The 13,591-nt window shown below is 49.6% G+C and overlaps 1 pseudogene across 1 annotated transcript; it reads left to right on the top strand.

The window, feature by feature from the left end:
• The first annotated feature begins 1,246 nt into the window (after positions 1–1,246).
• LOC100429694 (golgin subfamily A member 2-like) lies at positions 1,247–7,674 on the top strand (annotated as a pseudogene). The gene is made up of 10 exons (XR_013395419.1): positions 1,247–1,420; positions 1,688–1,768; positions 2,768–3,014; positions 3,096–3,209; positions 3,619–3,698; positions 3,953–4,171; positions 4,255–4,359; positions 4,439–4,538; positions 4,635–4,790; positions 4,877–7,674. The product of XR_013395419.1 is annotated as a golgin subfamily A member 2-like (transcript).
• Positions 7,675–13,591: the final 5,917 nt, after the last annotated feature.

Raw genomic sequence — 13,591 nt, 5'->3', positions numbered from 1 at the left:
ACAATAGCAATATTATCTGATCTCTCTGGGCCTCCGTTAGCCAGCTGTAAATTCGATCTCTTTCCCTGTCCCTTCCAACTTGACTGAGTTCTTTTAAAAACCAGACCATGGGCTTGGAAATGTCTTGATCTTTACTGACCAAGTTGTATATTGAGCCTAGCCCTAGCCCTTTTTAGGGGGCAGTGTGTGGAATGGCCCAGGCTCCCCAGATCGAAACTTCTCACTCTTCACCATCCAGTTCTCGAGCCTCAGTAAAGCACTTATTGAGTGGCAGTTAGAGCAGTCCATACAGGAGAAGGCATGGTTGAAAGCACACCTGACATGGGTGAGGTTTTGCAGAGGGAGGGATGTGGAAGGAAGATAACCCCAGGTGGTGAGGAGCAGGTGAGGACCAGTGACAGCCCTTCTTAACTTCTCTGCCCATTCTTGCAGTTGAAGGAGTCGCTTAAACAAGTCCAGCTAGAGAGAGATGAATATGCTCAACATATAAAAGGAGAGCAGTGGCAGCAGAGGATGAGGAAAATGTCACAGGAGGTGAGATCTGACTCTTCAGCTCCCCACCCTCCACCTTAGATAGGTCACTGGATCTTTCTGGGCATCTGTAAAGTGGGAATAGTACAGCCGGAGGTGGTCATGGGTCTGGGTTTTGTGGAGGTGGGGGCAGAGAGGGAGATGGTAGCCTGTCCAGCCACCAGCCCCTCTCTCCAGGGCCATTTTCCACTGTGCTTTGGGCAGGTTTGCACATTGAAGAAGGAGAAGAAGCATGATACATGTCCGGTAGAGAAGCGGGAGAGGAGCTTGTCCAAACTTAAAAACCAGAGGGCTAAGATGGGGCTGGAATGACCTAGGAGCAGGCCTGTCATCAGAGGGCCCTGGGGGTGGCTTAGAGTGCCCCAGGGATGTGGGTGGATGGAAGGGCTTTGAGGCAGAGGGAAAGAGTTCTGTGCCAGGGGATGGCAAGTCTTGTCATCTCCATGAGCCTCAATGTCCCCATCAGCAAAGAGGGCCCAGTGTCAGCCACCCACAGTGCTCTCTATCTGAAAGTGGCTTGGAAGGTTGGCTACCATCTGGGTGCAGGGAAACATTTGTAGTGAGTCAAAGTTTGGGGAGCCTGAGAGGAGCTATGCACCAAGAGGAGGGTTTTTTTTTTTTTTTTTTTGGCAGGGGGGAGTCCAGAGTCCCTTATTGTCTGCTTCCTTTCTCAGCTGAACCCCTGCTCCCAGATCCCCCAGCAGTGCCCTCCGAGATGGAGCTGCAGAACCTCAGGAAGCAACTGGAGAGAATGGCAGGAGAACTCCAAGCCCAGTTGGAAAACAATCAGCGCATGAGTGTCCTGAACTGGTGGCAAAAAGAGAGGTTTCAGGAGCAGGAGAAGAGGCTTCAGCAGCTGGCCGAGCCACAGAGTGGCTTCGAGGAGCTGGTGCGTTGCCCCACCTGGGGAGCTTGCCCTCCTCCCTACCCCTCCAGGCCTTTGTTTCCCCACCTGTAAAATGGGGCAGTGTAGCCCTCATGTGAAATGTTACTTCTAAAGGCACCTGTGAGCCAGAGCTCTGCTCTGGTGGTTGTGGGAGAGAGGAAATGATTTTTCTAACCTGCCTCCACTCTTCCCGGTGCCATGGGAGGCAGACACCAAGTTCTTGGTTCTCCAGCTGCAGTGGGTGGCTGCTGATTGCTTCTCTCTGTCCAGAACAATGAGAACAAGAGCGCACTGCAGTTGGAGCAGCAGGTAAAGGAGCTGCAGGAGAAGCTGGGTGAGGTGAAGGAAACGGTAACCTCTGCCCCATCCAAGAAGGGCTGGGAAGCAAGCACCAGCCTCTGGGGAGGGGAGGTGCCAGGCCAGAGGCAGCTCCAGCCTGGGGGCAGGTGACGCCAGCACCCTTGAGGGCAGTCCTGTGACTGTTTCTTGCTTCCTGCCTTCTGACTTTTAGAGGTGGGTAGCCCTGGGCTCCTCCCAGGTCTGGACATCATCATCCCAGCTAGAGGCATGGAGCCCCCAGTCATAGGGGAAGAGACAGTGGTATAAAAGGCTCCTTATGCCAGACACGGTTGCTCGTGCCTATAATCCCAGCACTTTGGGAGGCTGAGGCAGAAGAATCACTTGAGGTCGGGAGTTTGAGATCAGCCAGGCCAACCTGGTAAAACCTCATCTCTACTAAAATTACAAAGAAAAAATAGCCGGTGGTAGTGGTGCATGCCTGTAATCCCACCTACTCAGGAGGCTGAGGCAAGAGAATCACCTGAGCCCAGGAGGTGGAGGTTGCAGTGAGCTGAGATTGCACCACTGCACTCCAGCCTGGGCCACAGAGTGACACTCTGTCTACGAACAAAACAGAAAGACTCCTTAGATTAAAACTGGATTCCAGCCTTGGTTCCACTGGTCACCATTCAAGTACTTTGCATCTCTAAGTCTCTGTTTCTTTAACTTCAAAAGGAAGTTAGCATTCTCCTTACAGAGGAGTTGAGGATTAAATGACATAATACATGGCAAACACTAGGGATGTAGCACACTTAGCAGATGGTGGTTGGCTCCCACTGCTTTTCCACCAGTCTGTGGCCTACAGTTTAAATGGTGAGAAGAGGGTATGAGATTCGAGGCTGGGGAAGGAGGCATGGGGTTCTAGGAAAGGGAGGCCGTCACTTAGGCCTGGAGCAAGGGGCCAGGGGCCTGGGCAGGCGATAGAGCCCCAGGGTCCTCGCTACCCTATTAATGGGCCCAGAATCTGGAAGCCAGCCACCACATGCCCTCATGCCCAGGGTCTTCCCGCAGGTGGAGCTGAAGAGCCAAGAGGCTCAGAGTCTGCAGCAGCAGCAGCCAGACCATTACCTGGGTCACCTGCAGCAGTACGTGGCCACCTAACAGCAGCAGGTGTCCGCCTATCAGCAGCTGACCACTGAGAAGGAGGCACTGCACAAGCAGTTACTGCAGCAGACCCAGCTAATGAACTACCTGCAGCAGCAGGAAGCTTGGGGCAAAGTGGTGGCCGAGACGGCCTGCCAAAAGTTGCAGGACACCCAGGGCAGGGAGCTGCTGAGGACGGGCAGTGAGGGGGATGACCCGGCAAACTCCGTGCCTTCTCACTCTTTCCTGGGCCCTTAGGAGCATCTGGAAGCTGCTAGGCTGCAGAACCAGCAGCTAAAGGCCCAGTTGAGCCTCATGAGGGCTCTCCCTGGGGAAAGGCATGGGAGATTGCTCAGAGGAAGAGAAGAGAGCCCAGGAGGAAGGGGGGACTGTTAGCAGCATAGGATTGAGGAGTTGGAAAAGACCTTTAGAACAGCTGGTCATTATGCTGACCCGGTGCCTGCACTAAGTTCGGCATCAATATGGTGACCACCTGGGAGCGGGGTCCACCAAGTTGCCTAAGGATGGCTGAACTGGCCCAGGTCAGAAAGGGAGCAGGTCAGAACTCCCACACCAACCAGTAGTGGGACTGTTCCTGGGCAGTATAGCAAGATCTTGGTTCTTTGAAGTAAAAGTAAAGAACAGCAGCTTATTCCTCTCTGGGTAGGGGCTGGCTCAGGGTTACACAGTGATGGTGGAGGTAGAGGTGGGCCCACAGTACCTCCCTTGTTAGGTTGTCTAAGGACCCTTTTGGCCACCCCCCACAGGAGATGGAGGAGGACATCTGGACAGTGAGGAGGAGGAGGCACCTCAGCCCATGCCAAGCATCCCGGAGGACCTGGAGAGCTGGGAGGCCATGGTGAGCCTGACTCCCCCTGCACCCATTTTGCCACCTTCCTGTGTGGTCCCTCTAAGACCCCTTTATGCTCTTGGTTTCCCTGCCTTCTGATTTCTCTGGACCCTCACCCCTTCTGGGAGCCAGTGGTCAGACACCATTTCACCTGTGACCAACAGGTGCACTCTCTGAGGCCCCAAGGAAAGGGGCTGCGCTCCACCTCTCTGCCCGTTTGTTCTGTGTATGCCCCTACAAGAATGCTCACCTCTTGCCCTCAGGTGGCATTTTTCAAGTCCGCTGGAGCCAGTGCCCAGGAGGAGCAGGCACAGTTCCGAGAGCAGGTGAAAGAGCACAGAGTGTGCTGCCAGTGCCTGGCTCACCTGGTGGCCTCTGCCCAACAGGAGCCAGATGCAGTGATCCCAGCCCCAGTGACTGGAGGCGAGTCTGTGAGTGGGGAGACCCACCAGGCCCTGCAGGAGGTCATGGAGAAGCTGGAGGTGAGTGAGTCCTGGCATGGTCCAAGAAAGGCAGGGGTGGGGCAGGTCGCTGCCAAGATGTGACACCATTATTTTGGCTCCAGAGCGGCTTTATGGACCTCCTGGAGGAGAAGGCGGACCTGAGTGAGCTGGGGGAGAAACAAGAACTTCGATTCATCCAGTACTGGAAAGACAGACGCCATCAGTGAGCAGGAGGCCAGGGCATGGCAGGGGGAGCTGCAGGGCCATCAGAGGGGTCTCAGCGTCTGAGCCCTGTCCTCCCACAAGAAAGTTCATCACCTTAAAATGGAGCCAGGGGGTAGTGCCAAAGATGCGGCACGGGGAGGAGGACTTCATCAGGCTGGCCCAGGACAGCAAGGAGATGAAGGTAGGGTGTGCAACATCTCTGCGGGGTTGGGGGTTGAGGGTGGGCGTGAGGGTGGGCACCGGCAGCAGCATGACAGCTGAGGACCCCTCCCTCCAGGTGAAGCTGCTGGAGCTGCAGGAGATGATGCTGTGGCTTGTGGTGACTACAACAAGGAGCACAGCAAATTCCTGGCCAGTGCCCAGAACCCTGCTGATGAGCCCAGTCCAGGAGCCCCAGCCCCCCAGGAGCTTGGGGCTGCCAACAAGCATGGTGGTGAGTAGAGTCCTCAGGCAGGATGGGCAGGCAGGGGCAGGGGAGGCTCGCACTGTGCTCAGATCCCCGCCTCCCTCTCCCCAAAGATCTTTGTGAGGTGAGCCTCACCGACAGCGTGGAGCCTGCGCAAGGAGAGGCCAGGGACGGTTCTCCCCATGGCAACCGTACTTCACAGCCAATCGTGCAGGACCACCAGGAGCACCCAGGCTTGGGCTTTTGCTGGACTTGGCTGCTGAGAAGAAGGAGATAAACATCACCATCATCAGAGCTGGTCAAGAAATTTTACAAAAGGAAACAAAGTTATGGGGTTAATTCCCTATACCATTCATTTACTTCATTTGAATGTTAGAGACACTCATGATTATTTGTGTTTCTAATTTATAGTTTAAGTTTATTTGTAAAAAGTTAAAGGAGAGTGGGTCTCAGTGGCTTTCACTGATGTTCACTCTGGCATCCTTTAGCATTTTTCTTTTTTAATTTCATAATTTTAGGTCATTAGCATGCATATCGAGTTTGCCCTTACATGGTGGGAGGTCAAACACACAAAGACCCACTGTTTGCACAAAACTATTGTTGCTGGTTTGGAATAGCCTGCCATGCTTTTTTAATGTTATTGCAGCACGTATATTCATTACAGAATTTAATTTGCTTATGTTCTGCTATTGTTTGACCTAATCTTAGTCACAGTGAGCCCTTCATTAGCTCAATATGTGGTTTGCCCTCAAGTGTGCACTGTTTATTACTTTGTAATATGCCACTGTGAGTACTGACATTTAGAGTTGTTTAAAGGCCGAGAACTGGAAACAGCCTTTCCCCCATTTTCTGTGTATTGATGATGGGAGTAATAACATTTTGGGGGAGCTTTTTAAATCTCACAGAAGAGGAAAGTGGCCTGCTCTGGCAGGTGTGTGCAGGATAGAGTGCGTTTCATTTGTTCCGGTGCCAAGAATGAGCGCTGTACTATGGTAGTTCCCTCAGGATTTGTATGTGCTCTGGGCTCATGAAGATGTTGCACCATGAGCTGCAGCAGTTGTACTCTTTCTTGATGACCTAAAAAGGGATTATTTCTGAGGAATGAAAGGCTCCCATCATTGACTGTGGATGTGGAAAACCTTTCCTAGCTTAGAGCATTTGTATCTATAATACATTTAAGAGTTCATGTTACCTGTTTTAATCACATGACTGCATGTCCCAGTACACAAAAGGGCATTGGTTGGCATTCTTCTTAATGTATTTAGTAAAGATCATAAGAAATCCTCTGAGAGTTTAAATGTCCCTGGAACAGGTATACAGACTCTAGTCAAGGATGAATTAGAGTGAAGGAAAGCTGTGTGACACCTGGCATTCCTCTCTGTTCACGGAGCGTCTTTGAGGCTTGAAGATTGATTTTACCATCTAGATCTCTCTGGCTAATACTTATTCTTCAACCACCTTGGTTACTCTGACATAGGAATTTACTTCTTTTCCTTTAGTGGAAAACATTTTAAAAAATAATAACAAACATTATTATAAACTAATATGTGTGAGAGTACTTAGTTAAAACAAAAAGAAGTTTTAATAGACAGTATTATACTATCTTTGAAAGTCAAGGAGAAGTTTATGCAACTTAAAATGTTTACAAACTGCAGTGCAATCTACTGTTTGTGAATGTCAATGTATTATCAGGAAACATGTCTATACAATCACAGAGTTATATTTCCTCACAAACTTCTTTAGGAAGGGTGAACTATGTCCTGTTCTTGACTTTTATTTTCTGAACTTGCCACTTTTGCCTTCTTTGAGTTCAGTTTAAAGACAGTTACTTTAAGTCCATTTTAAACCCTCGGACTGGAATTGTATCACTGTTAATTAGCCACATTATTTGGTCTAATGTTTTTTCTTTATCATTCTGAAACTGGCTTTATCCAATACATTGATAAATTATTTCAAAGGTACTTTTATCATTGAAATCACTTCACTTTTACCCTGATAAATATCAATGACTAGGAATGACCTTCAGATAGCATTTAGCATCTGTAACCAATCTGACAATAATGTGTTCATCAGCTGCCTATGGATTAAATCACATACTGGCATATTTAAGCTGAATGTCAGTCTGGAAAATAAATTTACCATATTAACTGAAATATCACTCTTTGTGTAGGCATTTGTCGTATATTTAAGAGAAAGCTAAAAGCAATGGAAATTGTATGACAATAACTTAAGTCTTTCTTCAAAGTGCATGCAGTCTTTTGTGATACCTCATTCAGCCAAGTATTTGTGCTCTACCTCATTCAGTATAAGGTCACTTTTGATTTGCTTAGAAGGCAACATTGGAAGGTTAGAGTTTATCAGAAACATAGAATTTTTAAATGTGAGTTCAACAGAATAAATTTGAATTTCTGTAGGACGAATCAAAACACCTATTTGAAGATTGCAATATATAATAATTATTTTTAAAGTATTTGATTAAACCTGCGAGGTTTTCCAGAAATGGAAAAAAAAAAAAGTTCTAAAAGCAAAGATGATTTTTAGAAAATTTGAAAATGTAAATCAGCCCTATCCATAATATAGTTTCTCTAAAACTTTATCTTAGTCATTTAAAAATATATAACTATTAAAAAAGTAACTGCTATCTTAACGTTCTGAAATAAGTTGAAACATTTTAAAATATGAATGCTGTAATTTAAAAGAAATGGTGGGAAGGAAAAGTAGAGAAAGAAGTGCCAATTCCAGTCCAAAGCTTTAGTTGCCAAGTTTTCTTAGAATAAATTTTACCAATTTATGAATTATTGTAAACAGAATGTATTATGGAAATACTAAAAAACTTTTGCCTAAAGTGGCATTATTGACTGCTGGTGTGATGCTACTGTAATGTAATAAGCTATTAAATTGTTGCAAAGTGCTGTTTTTGCCTAAAAATTTTATTTTGTGTGTCTTGAAAACTATAGTATTAAACGTATTGATATTGAGCAAACACTGGCCATGTTTGGCATGAGATACCCTTTCATTTTTGAAAAACTGTAATATAACTATGCAAGTGTTTATTAAAAGAACACAAAAAAGTTATGGGATTAAAAAAGTTATGGGGTAAAAAAGTTATGGGATTAAAAAGTGTTAAAAAGTTGTGGCAAAAAAAGTAGAAAATGTTTTATGAAAAGTTACAAAAAAAGTTATGAAAAAGAAGTCACGGGATTTTTCAAAAAGTCATGGGATAAAAATAAAAATTAAAAGCAGGCCCCTGTCAGCAAAGCCTGGAGAAGTGGGGCTGGAGTCTCCACCGCCACCATGTCCCTACCACCCCTTCCCAGTCACCCCGTTACAATTAGGGTAGCAACACACGACCTCTGTCTAATGGGGAAAGACAAACAGACCCTTTGCCACCTTGACCAGGGTTGAGTCCTTAAATTTCTGAATGATGATGATTGTTATTTAAGAGCCAGAGGCTGGTGGAGTTGGTTTGTTCGGAGGAAGCCTGATGGCCTCCTTACTCTCACCATAGCAAATTTTCCCTCAGGGGGTCTCTCATCTTCCTATTCAGAGAGGTAGCTGAGGCAGAACAGTGGGGCAAACTGTGGACCAAGTGAGGGCACAGGCTGCTGGGGTGGCCCCCTTCCCCGATGTACATATTGTGTCTGCGTAATGTTTTGTATATTCCAGAGGGTAGAGCCACCCCTGTATCATACCTAGCAGAGGTTGGAGCTGGCACATGGGGAGGAGGGTCTAATAATTATTTGTGGCTAGAAAACTTATTTATTGCTGGCATAGGACAGAGGAAGGAGGCGGGAAGGGGGTTGTGGCTCCCTGGTGATTCGACTCCTGTTTACTTTGCTTTTTATTTGGAATAAATGGATTTAGTCATACCGCTCAGCCTGGTGTGTTCCCATTTCCCTCACTGGGTCCTGGAGTTTGTGCCACTGAAGGAGGAGTCCCAGTGTCTGAACATGTCCAGCTGGGCTGTTGTGGACCTTTCAGGCGTGTTACCTGTATGCTGCCTGTTGTCACCTAGGGGATTTCACCGGGACTACCATGGCACCTAGGGGGCACAGTCCGGCCCTGACAGACAACAGGCTCAGAAGCCTGATCTAGCCATGGCCAGGAAGACAGGTACCAGCACCTAAGGGCACTGACCTCCACCCACCCCAGGCATCTTCCGTTCCATCCCCTCACCTCCCTCGCCTGTCTGCACCTGGTGGCCTGTTCCATCTGTCCCTCCAGAGTGTCCGCTGGCTGCCTCACAGGCTCCCTCCAGGCTGAGTTCATGGCCCTGCCCCCTGTTGGCCAGAGTCGGCTTCACAGGATAAGAGCCAGCTAAGCTCCAGGAGCTTTCCAGGAAGTGTCCCTTAAGGGTATGGCCTTTTCACCGCTCCCAAAAGCACCCTAGAAATGGCTTGGCCTTTCCCTTCCTCTGAGCTCCACAGAGAACGCAGTCAGCAGAGGACACATTTCCCCGTCGTCCAGAAATGGGTTTGATTCTCAGCCGAGGGACAGCAGGACTGGTAGAGACTGTCAAGCCACACAGCTGCCTGCACAGGGAGGGATGGCAGGGGCTGGCTGTCCATAGGTCGGGCAGGACAGGGAGGTTCTCTGGAGGTGGTGCACTTTGGAGGGGCAATGTCAGGGGACAGCTTTCTCTTGTTGGGCCACAAGAGTCCAAAAGGACAGCACGGTGACTGATTCCCAGCACTAGAGGCGAGATGGTCAGTCACATGTAGGTGTATGTGTGTGTGTGTGTGTGTGTGTGTATGTGTGTGTGTGTGTATATATATATTTATAGGTATTTATACATATTTATATAGATGTGTGTGTGTGTGTGTGTATATATATATATATATAGGTATTTATAGATATTTATAGACCAGGGCAGGGGCATACCACAGAGTGGGCACAAGTTTTCAGCAATGGTCACACCTGGATGTGTCCGCTCACCACTACAACAGACTAAGTCACAGATGTAGGGGGCTGGCTTTGGGGCTGGGGGAGCCACTGTCGAGTCACAGAACAGCCACTCAGGCAGGCTTGGAAAGGGAGGCTTCTGAGAAGAGGAGGGATCTGTTTAGAGGTCAAAGAGGTGCCTGGGCTCTGAGGATGGGATGGACTTGCCGGACCCGATCGGCTGGCAGTTGGAGAGAAAGCAGAGAGAAAACAGGAGAGAGAAAAGTGAGCAGAGAGCTGGTGAGGTAAGTGCAGAGCACAGGTGTGCCACAGCAGCTGTGGGAGGGTTGGGGAGGGGAGGGCGCAGGTGCGGGTGTGGCAAGCTTCCTGGAAAAGAGGGGCTGAAGGGGAGAGGGGAGGAAGATGGAGGGAGGAGCCGGAGCTTCACAGGTAGTGCCTGGGAGCTGCAGCGGCCCTCCCCACCCCACGCACGCTGGCCTCTTCCACAGCACCCAGGCAGTGCACCCACCGTTCAGACCAGTGCTCAGCACATCGGGTTTCCCTCTTCTCTGGTCACCCTGTCTTCCAACCCACTGGCCCTGGGCCACCTCTCGCATTTGGGAGCCCAACGCAGCAGCCACAAGGCCTGATAGAGAAGGAACACTGCTTGCACCAGAACTATGAAGCTAAAAGGGATGGATGGCTGGGGTGATCACTGGAGCCCCCTCTGGGCAGTCAGAAAGCCCAGGACCCTCTGAAAGGACCCTGGGGAAGGCAGGGAGGGCAGGCAGCCGGATGCCACTGGCTATAGACTTATAAGTCTAAGAGGGGAGCCTCAGCTTGTTGGGGGTTGCAGTTTGCATAAGTGAGGCTGGGCCCTTCCTGCTGGGAAAAGCAGAAGAGGGAGATTCCATGGCAAGGGAGGTGGGCGGGCTTGCTGGGCGGAGCTCAGCCGGGCCAGCAGGCACTGTGGTCCCCTTGGCTGAATAGCAGAGGCGACCTCTAGGAGCAACAGGCCAAGGTGCGTGACTCTGCTGGCTGGCGGTAGTGCATCAGAGGGGGCCAGGGACCCTACCTTCAGGCACACACTAGCAGCTATGATGGTACCTGGGAGGGAGAGAAGAGGGCTGTGTGTCCCTGCCTGGCCTGTGAGGTGTGTTGTGGGTTGATCATGTGTATGGGACTCTCGAGGTTTTATCCTCAATCACCACTGAATTGCCGACAGATAGAAGAGGTGAGACCCTGACTATCACCCCTGCTCTGCAGTGGATTTGGCTCTCAGCACTCCCAGGCTGGGAGCTGGATGGCCTCCCCTGGCAGCATGACTCAGACTGCACAACAAGTACGGTGTGCCCAGGATGACATTCCTAGGCCTCTGGCCACCTCAGAGTACAGCCCCACACATAACCTCCTCCAAGCTCTCAGCTCTTACACCATAAACCACGAGCTCTCTGATGGCTCCAGAGAACACCCATGTCTTCCAGCTTGGGCACAGAGCCTGTTCCCAGAGCCCGCAGGCTCAGCCATGGAGGTTGGGGAGTTTTGGGGCCGTGGGAGCCAGCCCTGGTACCTGCATCTGGCAAGGATGCTCTGCACCTGCAGCCAGGAGTCGTCCACAGGCCCCCGTGGGTGTGCTGATGGTGGTCGCATTGACGTAGTTGATGATGCTGACCTCCTCCTTCAGCACATGGTGCATGTGCAGCATCTCATCGCGCCGCTGTGCCTGCTCTGCTGACTCCTCCATCAGCATGTTCTGGTCCCCACGCAAGTACAGGTGGGACAGCAGCTCCGAGAAGATGAACTCCTCCATCTGAGAGTGGGCAAAGAGGGAAAGAGTTTGGGACCTGATGCCTGTGCTGCCCTGGCCTCCCGCCGGTCCCTGCTGGGACTGTGCCCTGAGTATGCCTCTTCAGATGCGGCTTTTACACCACTTGGACTGAAAGATCTGCCTCCCCACTGCCCTTTTCTCACTCAGATAGGGACACTGAGGTCCAGAGGAAAAGTCACTTGTCCAAGGTCACAGATCTGGGAGGGGACCCTGGACCTATCATGCCACCATGACACCTGTCTACTTAGTTTTGTTTTTGTTGTTGTTGTTGTTGATTTTTTTTGGAAATAGGATCTCGCTCTGTTGCTAGGCTGGAGTACAGTGGGCGAAATCACCGCTCACTGCAGCCTCAATCTCTTGGGCTCAAAGTGATCCTCCAATGTCAGCCTGTCGAGTAGCTAGGACTATAGGCACGTGCCACCACCAAGCCCAGCTATTTTTAAAATTTTTGTGTAGAGACCAGGTCTCACTATGTTGCCCAGGCTGGTCTTGAACTCCAGGGCTCAAGCTATCCTCCCGCCATGGCCTCCCAAAGTGCTGGGATTACAGGCATGGGCCACTGACCTCAGTCCCATGTTATATTTCTATAAGACAGCTCTGGTCTGGACCATGCCTCCCTCCCTGAACCTGGTCCCATAGGGCTGGTTGGCATCTTCCCCAGGCCAACATGGCCACCAGCATCTCCAGTGCCACAGGAGGCCCCAGGGGGCAGTGCATGCACATTGTTGATTATGACGTGCATGATGGTCTTGGGCATGACATCAACCATGAGGTCCCATACAGTCTTGTTGAAAATGGCCATGTAGGAGTCCACCAGGTTCTGGGTGTTTTCCATTTGCTGCTCCAGTTGTGGGTCCATGGAGTGCATGAAGCTGTTGGAGCCATTCTTCTTGGCCTTGCTGTCCTGTCATGGAGAACACAAGGGCATCAGGGTGGCCAGGCCATGCAGCCAGGCTCCAGGAATCCCTAGGATCTCAGCCCCTCCAGGGTACCTGGAACATTGAGGCACAGAGAGAAGCAACTGGCCTGAACACACACCCAGCTCTCCACATGCTGTAGACAGTTTCAGGACTCTACTTCTCAGGACCCCAGACTCCCCCTAATTCAAGTGTCCCCTTAGTTGTGACTCTAGTGCCTAGAATTTGCCTCAAGTTACCAACCCATAAATTGGAAAAGAACATCTCCAGGTCCCTTGCTTGAAGACCTGGTCAGAGCTTGTGCCAGGCTGCAGACGCCTGGCAGGAGGCAAGAAAAGGGCATACTCACTTTCCCCTTGTCCTGGGAGGCCCACACACCAACACTGCCACCCCCGCTGCCACCAGGGAACATAGCAAAGTAGACACACACAGCGAGAAAAATGGGAAGTGTTGGGTGAACCTGGGACACTGCACCCCAACTTTAATGTGTTGTTGAATTCAATTAGCTAATATTTTGTTGAGGATTTTTGCATCAATATTCATCAGTGATACTGGCCTGTAGTTTTCTTTTTTGGATGTATCTTTGGTTTTGGTATCAGGATAATACTAGCCTTGTAGAATGAGTTTGGAAGTATTCCCTCTTTCTCTATTTTTGGAATCGTTTGGGTAAGATTGGTATTAGTTCTTCTTTAAATGTTTGCTAGAATTCAGCAGTGAATCATTAGGTCCCAGGTTTTTCTTTGCTGGGAGACTTTTTATTACTGCTTCGATCCCATTACTTGTTATTGATCTGTTCAGGTTTTGGATTTCATCCTGGTTCAATCTTGGTAGTCTGGATGTGTCCAGAAATTTACCCATTTTTAGTAGGTTTTCCTATTTCTTTACATACGGTTGCTGGTAATAGCCACTAGTGATCTTTGAGGTTTTTTTTGTTTTTTTTTTTTTTTTTTGCTGTTGTTTTGTTTTGTTTTGTTTTGTTTTGTTTTGAGACTCACTCTATCACCCAGGCTGGAGTGCAGTGGCATGATCTCAGCTCACTGCAAGCTCCACCCCCCAGGTTCATGCCATTCTCCTGCCTCAGCCTCCTAAGTAGCTGGGATTACAGGCGTGCACCAGCACGCCCAGCTAATTTTTGTATTTTTAGTAGAGATGTCATTTCACCATGTTGATCAGGCTGGTCTTGAACTCCTGACCTTGTGAGC

Source organism: Macaca mulatta, chromosome 7 (genome assembly GCF_049350105.2).
Source record: "Macaca mulatta isolate MMU2019108-1 chromosome 7, T2T-MMU8v2.0, whole genome shotgun sequence".
Taxonomy (NCBI): domain Eukaryota; kingdom Metazoa; phylum Chordata; class Mammalia; order Primates; family Cercopithecidae; genus Macaca; species Macaca mulatta.
This window is presented reverse-complemented; position numbering and strand designations above follow the sequence as displayed.